Source organism: Triplophysa dalaica, chromosome 13 (assembly GCF_015846415.1).
Source record: "Triplophysa dalaica isolate WHDGS20190420 chromosome 13, ASM1584641v1, whole genome shotgun sequence".
Classification (NCBI taxonomy): domain Eukaryota; kingdom Metazoa; phylum Chordata; class Actinopteri; order Cypriniformes; family Nemacheilidae; genus Triplophysa; species Triplophysa dalaica.
In genome coordinates this window covers 8,473,869-8,488,610 of record NC_079554.1, presented here as the reverse complement: position 1 = coordinate 8,488,610, position 14,742 = coordinate 8,473,869, and the positions used below count along the sequence as shown (strand labels likewise).

At 40.3% G+C, this 14,742-nt stretch overlaps 1 protein-coding gene and 1 pseudogene across 1 annotated transcript in view; one reads left to right on the top strand and one right to left on the bottom strand.

Annotated features, from left to right (window-relative positions):
- The window catches only part of LOC130434583 (meprin A subunit beta-like), a 68,016-nt gene that overhangs the window by 9,787 nt on the left and 43,487 nt on the right, over positions 1-14,742 (top strand).
- LOC130434168 (regucalcin-like) lies at positions 2,892-7,022 on the bottom strand (annotated as a pseudogene).

Genomic DNA, 14,742 nt, shown 5'->3' with positions numbered 1-14,742 from the left:
AGCAGATATGGACCTCACATCTGCTTAGCATCAAACACACACACATGCTTTTGAAGACACTAGTTGGTACCAGTCACAGACGAACACAGTATACGCTATTGTATTGATTTAAGCACATGTTTACCCCTTAAATACACAAAACACTATGCCAGATGTAGTAAATGACAACGTGCAACAATGTGCCTTTCATTTTAAGATGGATGTATGTGCATTTCTTTTTAAGCTTTTAAAAGGTTTTGCCACAGTTAAATACTGATATATGGAGCTTGACATGTAACTGTGGAAGGTCAGAAAAGGATGGACTTACAAAAATAGGTGATGCCATGTAAAACCTGATTTAAACCTGGTCTAAACAGTGAGAACAACGTGAGAACAATGTATAAAAGATGGATTCAGATATGTACTGGTCAGACATCTTCAGATGAACTCAGTATATCTCACTTTGACTTGTTCGAACAAATTCAAGATTTAAACCCTTGAAACTTGATCTTCTTGGTCTTCGTGATTCCTCACAACATTTGATGATCAATTTCGCCACACCAACTGCGCCTCCCTTCACTAGCTGGCCTCCGTTACATACGGTATATATCAGTTCAAGAAAGTTACTGCAAGAGTTAAGTGAAAAACTGTGTGTGAAAAATAAGCTTTCTTCAAGGCACTCCCTAAGAAATTCAGCTTAGCACATTAACGCATGTAAATCAGAATGGAATATAAAAAATGAACGTGACGTGTTATCTCGTGTTGGAACCAGTCTCTTCATATGTATATTCTGTCAAAAAAACTTAGGCTATATTCACATATTAGTTAATGGAAGCTACTTCAAGAGTTAAGTGACAAAGCCAGCATGCAAAATAAACCTGTTTTTTAAGGCACTCACCAAGCAAATGTGGTCTGAGATCAGCCAGTGTGCTAGAACCGAAAGATAAGCTTCATTCACCAGCTAAAAACACAAGTATGAAACAGCGCCATCTAGTGGTGAAGGGCGGTAAAGGGAAAATAAAAAATGAAGCGAAATTGTATCAGATTATTGGTCAGTTTACGTGGAAGTAAAAGGCAGTGTAAAAAGAGATTTAAACGATTTACTGCGTTGTTTAATAACACTTTGTTAAAAGTGCTGCGCAAACAAATGTCATTGAATGTTGTAAGGCGTCACACAAAGAGACTGTAAAAATGTCACCATAATTATTAGAATGATTGACGCGATGACGACCTCCAGCGGTAGAGGTCACCTGGTGGTAAAAGTCACCCGTTTGTTCCAATAAAAAGTCAAAATGAAGTTATCTTGAGGCAATTGAAGAAAGTGAGGATTCAGTAAACCTTTTCGGATGACCCCCAACACGTGTTGCATCTGTGAAAGAGTGAAACAGGCATACTGTAGCTTCTAAACGTGATTTGTAATCCATGTTCTAGCTTCGCTAGAAGTCGCAGGCCATGTTCACAATGAACAGAGAGTTTGCTTTTTCAGTACGTGTACATCCAGGTGCTGTTGATTTCATCGATTAGGTGGTGAAAAGAATACCAACACACCCGTATACAAGAAAATATCTTTATTTGGAGGCGTGCGCTTTCGTTATTAAAGCGCTACGGCCTATGATTACGTCACTGGGATTCAATCTCATTAAATACAGCAGATTACCAAAAATGTCAATTTGTGTTTTCTTCACTTTCTAGGGGAATGTTGAAGATTCACAAAAACATGAAGTCCACCTTTTCCCCCAAACCCGGTGTCACAGAGCATCTTTAAAATCATAGATAGGTTTTCAAATCAACACGCATCCCCGTTATAATGCGCATTCCTGGTACTATCGTGCACGGTTCGCGTTCTTTCAAACGATCGTTTGTTTAAAATAGGATTACCTATTTTATTTAGATTTCACGAAGCCATCCGTCACATCATTTATGAACCCTTTATGTCTCAACCCTGGGACGTGACTTCTACTTTTTCTTTTCCAAAACTGCTAATGGGAAGTCTCACCCTGCATTAAGAAGATCTTTTTAACTTAAAAATAGGTCTCATTTTGATTTTAACAAGACATCAACAATGGAAAACAGCATCTGTAGTAAGCCATCATTGTCATTGCATTATTAAACCATATAACAGTGACTGATGTGCTCACTTCGACACCTCTGTTTGCCAGCAGCACGTTGAGATCATCAATAATAAACATGGCAAATGTGGAATCAGGATCGCTATCAAATCCATCCCTGGAAATCGTTCATGAATACTTTTGTTTCACAGAGTTGGGTTAATGTAAGCAGGATTAGAAAATGTTTACAATTGTTTTACTTTTGTGAGGTCACGTCTAAAAAGTGGATTTGTGAATAGTTGCATTTTATATGCACTGATCAGGTCAATCAAATCCGTTTAAGGCAAATATTTTCCTGTGTGTAACACCACGAAACAAAGATTTTCATCCGTCCTACGTTATCCTGCATTAATGCGACGGTGGTAATTCCAACGTTGGTTAAATAATCAATGCCGTGTAGCGATTTTAGCTGCATGTTAAAATAAGGATGAGTTTAACTCACCAAAATAAGATTCTCCACCAGATCTATCAAGATCAAATACATGAAATGAGTTATTTAAAATGTCAATTTCAGTCAAGGAATTAGTTTAGTTCAAAGGAAAATACGCATAATAATCGTCATTACACATATATATTTTACAATTCTAATTAGCAGTACAGTGATATAAATCCTATATGTATTCGTCCAGCAAAAGGCATTGATGATTTATACACTAACGTTATCTCATGACCATAAGTAACGTGACTTTACCAAACAGAATTAAGAGCAATGGTAGCATAGATGGAAACACAGTTTAAGTGACCATTTTGTGAGCGTGAACACAGAGAACCCATCACAAATGCCTTTATGGTTTTTTATTAAACTCTACTCTACATGGTAAACATAATGACAACAAACAAATACATGAAACACAACCGCGCTGGGAAGCGCAGAGAGAGAGGGAGAGTGAGAATGAGAGAGTGAGAGGGCATGTCCGCGAGGCAGGTAAATCATGTCTGAAAACAAATAAATTCATCTTTAACAAAGAGGCACGCTCTTAACGCAGCTACTCTATATTAAGGGACGGATACTTGCAATCTCGGTGTTGGACCAATATCCGTATGCGCGTGTATGGAAATCTTGAATGGATTCAGAATGCAGTCCTGTTGAAACGATGAGTTTAGGTTCTGAGTCCGAAGTTCCATGGCCCCCAGGGGGGAGGCCCAAGCTGGGGTGTCCGTTAGATTGACAACACGAGGAAACAATACGGACAACAACTAATAAGCAGTGAAGCAAGTTTTACTCTGTTCATCATGTGCATAGTGTATGGACTTTTGATCATCACTTGTATGTTTTGCGATCGCAGGCTCGCGTGAGCAGTGGAGCGGGCATAACTCCTGGTGCTGTATATGGGGGGCTCTGTCATCTCGCGAAAACAATGTATAAAACAACTTTGCATGCCATAGTTTACACAGGACTGGCAGGAAATGTGCATTAATACTTTTTCATTCTTCATGTTATGTGGTTTACTTTGATAGGTGAACTGTCTTTCCCGTGTCCCAGCGCGACATCCGACGGGTTTTCCCAAATCGCATCACATGTCTAGTCAGTCGAAGACAACGACAGCCAGATCACTTCGCGAGCATATCCCGCTGAAGGGAAACGGGTGTTTACAAATTGCCCTCATTGTTATCTGCCAGAATGACGGGCGGCCTTCAGATTTTTCCGTCACTGGTAAAAAAGCGGGTCAATGACAAAGAACCTTACGGATTACGCGACCTCTGGTTCACACACGTAAAGGAATATTGGTCGCATTCTAGAGCCCTGAGGGTGGATGCAATTTAGGAGACACTTTAGTGCTGCGATTAAAGGAATAACGTCCGCTACAGATGCATCAAAGGAGCGGTATCTGTTTGTGTCATCATAACATTTTGGCCGTATTGTTTCGGTGATAAAAGTATTTCGGCCGAAAACCGAAAATGCACTTTTGGGCTTTTCAAAAAAGAAATTTCAAAAAATTTCGGTGGCCGAATATTCGGTGCATCCCTAGGTGATGGTGTTTTAAATGCATACCTGCCCTGCACCCAGATGGTCTGCAGGCCAATGGCATGAAAGTGATAAAGGGGCCAAAGAAAGTTCCTTTGTTTCTCATGGCGCTTCATTTGCATGGCTCTGACAGTATGGTCAGTTTGCATTTAATACCTAAACTTAGTTATGGACATAGTATGAGGTATGCTATGGTTTTATAACATAGCTCATCATATAGGGAATTCGGAGAGTTGTAGTTACATATGAAACATGCAAGGCATTGAACTGTGAATCATTCCAATGTATGAATACATAAAATTAACCCTAAATCAAAACTTGTATATTCAACAGTTACAGAGTACTTAAAATGGCATGTGCGCCAACACACAACCAAGACATTTAGATACATTTACAGAAAAGGATAGTTTAATAAATCAAATAAAGTTCCTATTTGTCAGAGAAGTTCTCTGCTTAGCCTCAGATGTTGAGTAAGAGATGAGACAGAGACTTATCACCAATGCTTTGAAGCTAAGGAGTCTTAAATATCCTACAGAGGAACCAAATGGTCATCACACTCTCTGTGAGAGATAAAAAGACCAAAACCAGACCCATGGAGCCATGCTTGCTATGGTCTTTTGATGATGGTATCTAGAAACCAGGACAAAAGGGAGTGAGGTTTTTCTCTCAATGATCCAGTCACTACAGCTGTTTCATCAGAAAAAATGGTAACGGATCAAAAAGCATCATCGCTGTCTTCTTGGTTCTTATCCAGTACACGAGAACGATGGAACTCCCACACCCGTGACCTGCAGTGAGAATAAAGGATGTTATGTGTCAGTCATGATGTCAACCCGTGATGTCACCTTACAGTATGTGTTATGTCACCTTAAATAGGCAGCCAGCCGAAGGCTGTATGGCCAGTGAATCTCCATCCATGTCTTTAAAGGGCCTGTTGGTAACGTACAGATCAGCGTGATCCTTTCCACCAGCACAACACGAGTTGGTCTTCTCCTACCAGTTTAACCGTCTGCAGTCGGGTGCCTGAAAGAAGTCCGTTGACTTTAGGTATTGGCAAAAAGCCATTTCGATAAAGACGGCCGCTATAAAGCCGTTACTCCAATAAATGGTCTCAAAATGCAATTTTAGTGGGGTTCATTTTCCTCCGGCCACACAAATGGCAAAGGGATTGAGAAACTCAAACACCTGTTTGTGGGTCAATGCGCAAATCTCTTCCTCCATGGTAGCAGGCGACCCACTGACACCCTCTGGGTCCATACACATACCGTCTGGTATGTCTTCATCGGGCTCTGCCCAGGAAACCCCTCTGTGGTCAGCTTAATTAAACACACAAACACACACACACACGCGCCCTGAAAAATAAATACAGTACGGACATCCAGTCTGGCTGTGGATGTGGTGAAAGAAGCGGTTATCCAGCGACCCGTCCAAAGTGTTGGAGATGTCCACCTGGTCTGAGTGATGAAGAACGGTCAGGATAAAGTGTGTACAGAGACCCCTGTTTCCTCTCCATCACGGCCGGCGGCAGTTCCATTCCCATGGTAAACGGACAGGCTGGGGGAAACGTGGGTATAATAAAATGAACTGCAATACATTACACTTTTACATCACTATACACTTAGCATACAGCAAAACCTAATGCACTGTTCTAGTGTAGAGTCTCCCACATAAATTGAACTTTTTTCGAGTATATACCTGCAAAGTACCTCCCTGCTTATCTACTTTTCCATCACTGAAGCGAGCGTTGGGTTTTTTGTCCAGCTGGGCATCTGTTGTAATGGAGTGCATGACCCATTGAACAACCGCAAAGCGCATTCCCCCGAGATGACGTAACCGCCTGCTTTTCGCACCAAAGAGCCTACAGGTTTCTCCGGGACAGTAAAAACACACAACCCCCTTCCCACAGGCGCTTGGATCTCATAAAATACTGACAAACTTTCTGATGTCTCACCTGTAGTGATACTCTCCTCACGACCAGACGGGACTCTCGCCGAATTCATTCTTTCCTGGGGGGTGTTCTCAGGGATGCGGGATGTCTTAAAAAAACGAGTGTGCATTAGAAGTGTGTTTGTCAAACAGTTACACAACAGATTTATATTAGGTTAACTGTCTCTTTCCATTTCTAGCACATACCAGACATGGACTTTTAAAGGTTGTAAACGCTCGGGAGATCTTGTCAAAAAGAGGAAGTTAAAGGAATAAAGACACTGACAAATAAAGTGTTTGTTTATGGTGTATTGTGTTTTATTTTCATTGATCTACCACCACGTATTAACAGACGTTGAAAGCCACACAGTTTACCGTGAATGATTTATTTCATCATTTTTCTTAGACAAGTGAATTGACTCGGTCACCATTCACAATAAGCACACATTTGTGCCTAATCTTATCCTTAATAATACAAGCCCAAAAACGGCTCCGTTATTGTCTCGTCGGCACACTGCTGACGTTATTGCGAACAGAATCACACGTGTGATGACGGGTCTTACTTACAACCCCTCCTAGCCTCGAAACCGCCATCGGTCCGGCGAGGGAGAGACGAGCTCGCGGCCTCTGCGTGCACACACAGCTCTCCCTCTAACAGCTGGCCTCCGTTACACGAGAAATGACAGATTTTTCATCTACAGCGGTGTTTTGTGGTTTGCATCGGTGGATCCTTTCGCTCAAAAGTGACCGCGGTTCGAACAGTAATGTTGTTTAGCCATTTCTACGTCGTGCATTGCGCTCTGTCTTCTTCTTCTTCGCAGATAGGTTGTAGCTAGAAGGGATGCAGCTACGGCCGGAAGTGGTGCAACATCTCGCCATAGATTTCCAATAAATTACATTAGCAAACCCCTACGCCTACCCAAACCCTAAACTTAACCTTACAATAATACAAATTATAAATCAACTGTTTATGTACTGAAATATGTAACGTGTTGATAACGTTAGTCTATGAACATTTGACACTACGACCTGTACAAATAAAAACAAATGATTGCTTCCATTGTGTTACGTCTGATCTTTGACCTTACGTCCGTCCAGTACGTTAGGTGACGTGACGTGACGTGACGTGCTTCGGCTCGTACCGTTGTATCAGAGTTGGCTTTAAAGCCTTACGTGTGAATCCATGTGTGTGTGAGGGCTTCCAACGACGTCAACAGGTCATAAGACAAACACAACACGGTGTATTTACCACGATCAATCTATACTTTGTTAAAGCACTGCTTGGTCTGCAGTTGGAGCGTTGCCATTGGCTGTTGGTTTGAATAATTAATGAGGGAGGTCTGTCACAGTTGTTCTTTAACGATTTTCGTCTATAAATATCATTGTGTTTCGAGTTGCGTTTTGAACAATAGGGTGTATGATAAGGGCTCTGTCGGCATCGTGTTCACAACGTTGGACGTTCATTGAAGTTCGCCCCCTACCGTCGTCGAAAGTAGCAGTGCCGATGGGAGGTATAAATAGCAGGCGCGCGAACTACTATATCGGCTGGGCCAGAGAGCGTCGCCTCGGCCAAGCCAACATGCTACTAGAGTCGCTAGCTGAGTGGCGCGCTATTGCTCCTCTGACCCAGCCCCTGGTGCCGTCGGTACGCCGATGGGCATCAGGTTTTGCTTCTTCCAAGTCTGTAAAAGTCACAGGTTATTGTTTAACCTATACTTTATTTAACCTGTTCAACGGCAAGAAGTGAAGCCGTCCCACCGGAAGTAAGTCGAGTCCCCTGCTGTAGTCATTTATATAAGAAAACAACGCAATATAAAGGAACTCGGCAATAATCTTAGAAAAAACGCCACGCAGTGTGTAAACCTCCCTCTCTGACCCACCAACCGAGACGCTCTTGAGGCTGCGGTCTTTCGCCTCCTCGTTAGAGTTCCCGCACGTCCCCGTCCGGACCGACGTTGGTTCGAGGCCCGCGCAGGACAGGTTACGTATACAACTTTTGTTTTGGAACAAAACTTAGGAACATATGAAGAGATTTGTATCCAAATTAATCATCACATCAAGTTTTTCTTCTTGTGCGTTCTGATTAATATCAATCAAACTGCAGTTGGTTTGTTTTGATTTAAGCCATATGACTTCAAGAAATAAGAGAATCTGGTTTAATGAATGAGCATTGAGGAGGAGAGCCCTACTCATAAAATGTCCTTCTTGTGCATACATTTTTTCTCAATTTCCTCAGAATGTTTGTCATTCTTATTGCTCCTTTATTGCCTTTCTTCCCGTGCCTTGCTTAATTTCCGTTTCTTTACATCAATCAGTGCCTTAATGCAGTATACAAACACAGAGTTTGGTTCCAAAATGAGATCACTCGGTTCTTTAAAAGATTTCCAAAATCGTGTTTGTCATGATGTTTTGGGTGTTTTTTCTTGAACTACATTTAAAGTTTCTAAATATATGACATTTTGTTCTTATAGAAAAGCATACATTTAAGATAGTTATAGAGGTTCATGTACCTCTCTGATTTGAACAAAGGCTATAGGCCTCATAGGACGGGCACCAAGCAGATATGGACCTCACATCTGCTTAGCATCACACACACACGCTTTTGAAGACACTAGTAGGTACCAGTCACAGACGAACACAGTACACGCTATTGTATTGATTTAAGCACATGTTTACCCTTTAAATACACTAAACACTATGCCAGGTGTAGTAAATGACAACGTGCAACAACGTGCTTTTCTTTTTAAGATGGATGTATGTGCATTTCTTTTTTAAGCTTTTAAAAGGTTTTCCCACAGTTAAATACTGATATATGGAGCTTGACATGTAACTGTGGAAGGTCAGAAAAGGATGGACTTACAAAAATAGGTGATGCCATGTGAAACCTGATTTAAACCTGGTCTAAACGGTGAGAACAACGCGAGAACAATGTATAAAAGATGGAGTCAGATATCTACTGGTCAGACATCTTCAGATGAACTCAGTATATCTCACTTTGACTTGTTCGAACAAATTCAAGATTTAAACCCTTGAAACTTGGCTTCTTGGTCTTCGTGATTCCTCTCGACATTTGATGATCGATTTCGCCACAACAACTGCGCCTCCCTTCACTAGCTGGCCTCCGTTACATACGGTATATATCAGTTCAAGAAAGTTACTGCAAGAGTTAAGTGAAAAACTGTGTGTAAAAAATAAGCTTTCTTCAAGGCACTCCCTAAGAAATTCATCTTAGCATATTAATGCATGTGAATCGGAAAGGAATATAAAAAATAAACGAAAGCAGTCAAAAAGCAGTTATTGTAAATGAAATGATCACAGACAACAGTTTTGATATACTTTGCCTCACTGAAACCTGGCTTAAGCCAAATGATTATTTTGGTCTAAATGAGTCTTCTCCTCCAAGCTACGGTTATATTCATGAGCCACGTCCGGTTGGTCGAGGTGGTGTTGTCGCAACAATCTTTAGAGACTTTCTTACCGTTACTCGGAGAACAATGCATACATTTAAATCATTTGAAATGCTTGCGTTGAACATAACAGTTCCAAACAAAAGTAAAAAATCATTGGTCTCTCTTACATTGGTTACTGTGTATAGACCCCCTGGGCCTTACACTAATTTTCTGATAGAGTTCGCAGACTTCTTATCGGATCTATTGGTTAACGTCGATAAAGTACTGATTGTTGTTAATATCCACGTAGACAGTGCTAACGATCCATTAGCTGTGGCGTTTAAAGAACTACTAGACTCTTGTGGTGTAACACAATACATCAATAGACCTACTCATCGCCTTAATCATACACTAGACTTGATTATATCTCACGGAGCCGATCTAACCAATATCGATATTATACCTCAAAGCGACGATGTTTCCGATCACCATCTTACAACATGTACACTGCGCACTGCAGAAATCAATTGTATATCTCGTTATCGACAAGGTAGAACAATCACCTCAACTACTAAAGATAGTTTCGTAAAGAACTTGCCAGATCTGACTTCTCTAATAACCTTTCCAACGAATATAAAATTGCTCGATGACATGACCAGCAACATGGGCACTATTTTCTCTAATACATTAGAAGCGGTCGCACCTATGAAGTCAAAAAAGATTAATGAAAAGAACACAGCACCATGGTATAATAACACCACTCGCGCCCTAAAAAGAGAAACGCGTAAACTGGAGCGAAAATGGAAACAAACCCAATTAGAGGTCTTTAAAATTGCATGGAAAGAGAGTGCAAGCTGTTACAAAAAGGCACTAAAAGCAGCAAAAGCCGAGCACTTCCGTAACCTCATAGAAAATAACAAAAACAATCCAAGGTTTTTATTTAGTACAATTGCTAAATTAACAAACAAACAGACTCCACCTGACCTGGGTATTCCGCCGCACCTTGGTAGCAATGAATTCATGAATTTTTTTACCGAGAAAATCGAAATAATACGAGACAACATAGCTAAAACCAAACCTCCAAGTTTGTCAGAAGAATTAGTTTCAACCGTCACCCAAAAAGAAAAGCTAGAGTGTTTTTCTCCTATAAATCAGGAAGACTTAATTAAAATTATTGCAACATCCAAACTGACGACATGCTTATTAGACCCCATTCCGACTACTTTATTAAAAGAGTTACTACCTGCTGTAATTGAGCCCATTTGTAAAATAATCAACTCGTCTATTAATCTAGGACATGTCCCAGGACCCTTTAAGACTGGCTGTAATTAAGCCTCTTATCAAAAAAACAAATTTAGACCCAAATGAACTTGGAAGCTATAGACCGATTTCAAATCTCCCGTACTTGTCTAAAATACTAGAAAAAGAAGTGTCAACTCAACTGTGTACCTTCCTACAAAATTATGACATGCACGAAAAGTTTCAGTCTTGCTTTAGACCGAATCACAGCACTGAAACTGCGCTCGTTAGAATTACAAATGACCTTCTTATTGCTTCAGATAAAGGTAACATCTCACTATTAGTCCTGCTTGACCTTAGTGCTGCTTTCGATACTGTAGACCATAAAATACTACTAGATCGCTTACACCATTATATCGGTATTCAGGGACAGGCACTGCAATGGTTCAGATCTTACTTAACAGACCGATATCAATACGTCCATTTAAATGGGAAATCGTCAAATCTCACGCAAGTCAATTATGGATTACCTCAGGGATCGGTTTTACGACCCTTGCTTTTCTCCATATACATGCTGCCCCTCGGCAACATTATTAGAAAACATGGAATTAGCTTCCACTGTTATGCAGATGATACTCAGCTATATATCTCATCAAGACCAGATGATTCCTTTAAGCTATCCAAACTGGCAGAGTGCATCGAGGACATAAAACATTGGATGACTAGTAATTTCCTCCTTTTAAACTCTAGCAAAACAGAAATATTACTTATAGCACCAAAACCAAGTAAACAGAGTATCTCCGATTACAGCCTGCAAATTGAAAGCTGCACTGTTACTCCAACAAATACAGTTAAAGACCTAGGCGTTATATTAGACGGCAATCTGTCATTTAAAAATTTACATCTCAAATATCACAAAAACAGCCTTCTTCCACCTTAGAAATGTTGCCAAATTAAGAAATAGTTTATGTGTTGCTGACGCAGAAAAGCTTATTCATGCATTTGTGACCTCACGGCTTGACTATTGTAATGCTCTACTTAGTGGTTGTCCTGTATCATCGATAAACAAACTACAGTTAGTTCAGAATGCAGCTGCCAGAGTTCTTACTAGGTCAAGAAAATACGATCACATAACCCCAGTTTTATCATCGCTTCACTGGCTACCCATTAAGTATCGCATTGATTTTAAAATTATTTTAATTACTTACAAAGCCCTGAACGGTTTAGCCCCTACTTACTTAACCAAGCTTTTATCACGTTACAACCCATCACGCTCGCTGAGATCTCAAAACTTGGGACTTTTACAACACCTAGAATAACAAAATCCACCAAAGGTGGACGAGCTTTCTCATACGTAGCACCTAAACTCTGGAATAGCCTTCCTGATACTATTCGAGGGTCAGACACACTCTCCCAATTTAAATCTAGATTAAAGACACATCTTTTCAGCCAAGCTTTCACTTAATGCATAGTTAATGAACAGCAGCTACGCTAATTATTCTCTTTATTCTCTTTCCGCCGATGCCTCGGGATGCCCATCCCGAGGTAGGAAGAAGTTCCACCATGTCCAGACGACCGACAGATGCCCATCCCCAATTTGAGATTACACCAGATACAGCTGCAGACTGACTGACCATCCCAGCTCCATCTAAGGCAATTCCACCAGCTGCCAAGAGAAATATGACCATCGGACCATCCCAGCTCAGACCACTCCATCCCCAACCAAGAGCAAAGACGAACTATTTGTCTTATTAATGCTGAAGTTACAATATTTGATATTAAATGCTAAACCTAAACCACACGTCAGCAGTCTGAGTGACACGTCAGAGTGGATTTGGCCCTCCCGGTTGAGCCTGGTTTCTCCCGAGGTTTTTTTCTCCATTAATCAATCATTGGAGTTTGGGTTCCTCGCCACAGCAGGGCAGTGTTGGCCTGCTCACCGGGAGACTGCATTCATTCATTTATTTATTTAGAAATTAGATGTTATTTATTAGAATGAACTTACTCGTTGTATAAATACCATGTGCTGTGTTTTAACTTTTCTGTTTTTCCTGTTTGCCCCTGTAAAGCTGCTTTGAAACAATACACATTGTGAAAAGCGCTATATAAATAAACTTGAATTGAATTGAATTAAACGTGACATGTTATCTCGTGTTGAACCAGTCTCTTCATATGTATATTCTGTTAAGAAAATATAGGCTATATTCACATATTAGTTAATGGAGCTTCTTGAAGTTAAGTGACAAAGCCAGAATGCAAAATAAACCTGTTTTTTAAGGCACTCACCAAGCAAATGTGGTCAGAGATCAGCCAGTGTGCTTGAACCTAAAGATAAGCTTCATTCACCAGCTAAAAACAAAAGTAAGAAACAGCGCCATCTAGTGCTGAAGGGCGGTAAAGGGTAAATGAAATGAAGCGACATTGTATCAGATTATCGGTCAGTTTACGTGGAAGTAAAATGCAGTGTAAAAAGAGATTTAAACGATTTACTGCGTTGATTAATAACACTTTGTTAAAAGTGCTGCGCAAACAAATGTCATTGAATGTTGTTAGGCGTCACACAAAGAGACTGTAAAAATGTCACCATTCCATACTTATTAGAATGATTGACGCGATGATGAACTCCAGTGGTAGAGGTCACCTGGTGGTAAAAGTCACCCGTTTGTTCCAATAAAAAGTCAAAATGAAGTTATCTTGAGGCAATTGAAGACAGTGAGGATTCAGTAAACCTTTTCGGATGACCCCCAACACGTGTTGCATCTGTGAAAGAGTGAAACAGGCATACTGTAGCTTCTAAACGTGATTTGTAATCCATGTTCTAGCTTCGCTAGAAGTCGCAGGCCATGTTCACAATGAACAGAGAGTTTGCTTTTTCAGTACGTGTACATCCAGGTGCTGTTGATTTCATCGGTAAGGTGGTGAAAAGAATACCAACACACCCGTATACAAGAAAATATCTTTATTTGGAGGTGTGCGCTTTCGTTATTAAAACGCTACATCCTATGAAAACATCACTGGGATTCAAACTCATTAAATACAGCAGATTACCAAAAATGTCAATCCAGCGTTTTCTTCACTTTCTCAGGGAATGTTGAAGATTCACACAAACATGAAGTCCACCTTTTCCCCCAAAGCCGGTGTCACAGAGCATCTTTAAAATCATAGATAGGTTTTCAAATCAACACGCATCCCCGTTATAATGCGCATTCCTGGTACTATCGTGCACGGTTCGCGTTCTTTCAAACGATCGTTTGTTTAAAATAGGATTACCTATTTTATTTAGATTTCACGAAGCCATCCGTCATATCATTCATGAACCCTTTATGTCTCAACCCTGGGACGTGACTTCCACTTTTGCTTTTCCAAAACTGCTAATGGGAAGTCTCCCTGCATTAAGAAGATCTTTTTTTACTTAAAAATAGGTCTCATTTTGATTTTAACAAGACATCAACAATGAAAAACAGCATCTGTAGTAAGCCATCGTTGTCATTGCATTATTAAACCATATAACAGTGACTGATGGGCTCACTTCGACACCTCTGTTTGCCAGCAGCACGTTGAGATGATCAATAATAAACATGGCAATTGTGGAATCAGGATCGCTATCAAATCCATCCCTGGAAATCATTCATGAATCAATACTTTTGTTCACAGAGTTGGGTTAATGTAAGCAGGATTAGAAAACGTTTACAATTGTTTTACTTTTGTGAGGTCACGTCTAAAAAGTGGATTTGTGAATAGTTGCATTTTATATGCACTGATCAGGTCTATCAAATCCGTTTAAGGCAAATATTTTCCTGTGTGTAATACCAGAAAACAAAGATTTTCATCCGTCCTACGTTATCCTGCATTAATGCGACGGTGGTAATTCCAACGTTGGTTAAATAATCAATGCCGTGTAGCGATTTTAGTTGCAAGTTAAAATAAGGATGAGTTTAACTCACCAAAATAAGATTCTCCACCAGATCTATCAAGATCAAATACATGAAATGAGTTATTTAAAACGTCAATTTCAGTCAAGAAATTATTTTAGCTCAAAGGAAAATACGTATAATAATCGTCATTACACATACCATTCCATTCCATTCCATTTTCTACCGCTTATCCAAACTTCCTCGGGGCACGGAGAGCCTGC